A 211-nucleotide genomic window follows, 5' to 3' on the forward strand; every position below is an offset into this window, starting at 1 on the left:
CAGGCATTCAGGTGGTCAGGATGTTGGCCACCAAGATTGTTGTTGTTTGTTATGTGGCATTTATCGTCTTGGCCATTTAGGTTTGTGTGATATTTCTGGCCATGGCCGTTTCGCCCTTTTCATAACGCTAGATGTGAGTATTAGTTGCAGTGTTCATTAAAAAGAAAATGCTGAATAGATGTAGATGTATAGGTATTCTGTAGGTAGATAG

General features: G+C 40.3%; 1 protein-coding gene across 1 annotated transcript in view; it reads left to right on the top strand.

Annotated features, from left to right (window-relative positions):
• The window catches only part of LOC119594360 (protein O-linked-mannose beta-1,2-N-acetylglucosaminyltransferase 1-like), a gene marked incomplete in the record, with an annotated part of 135567 nt that overhangs the window by 127016 nt on the left and 8340 nt on the right, over positions 1–211 (top strand).

This window comes from Penaeus monodon, chromosome 33, assembly GCF_015228065.2.
Source record: "Penaeus monodon isolate SGIC_2016 chromosome 33, NSTDA_Pmon_1, whole genome shotgun sequence".
In the NCBI taxonomy this organism is placed as follows: domain Eukaryota; kingdom Metazoa; phylum Arthropoda; class Malacostraca; order Decapoda; family Penaeidae; genus Penaeus; species Penaeus monodon.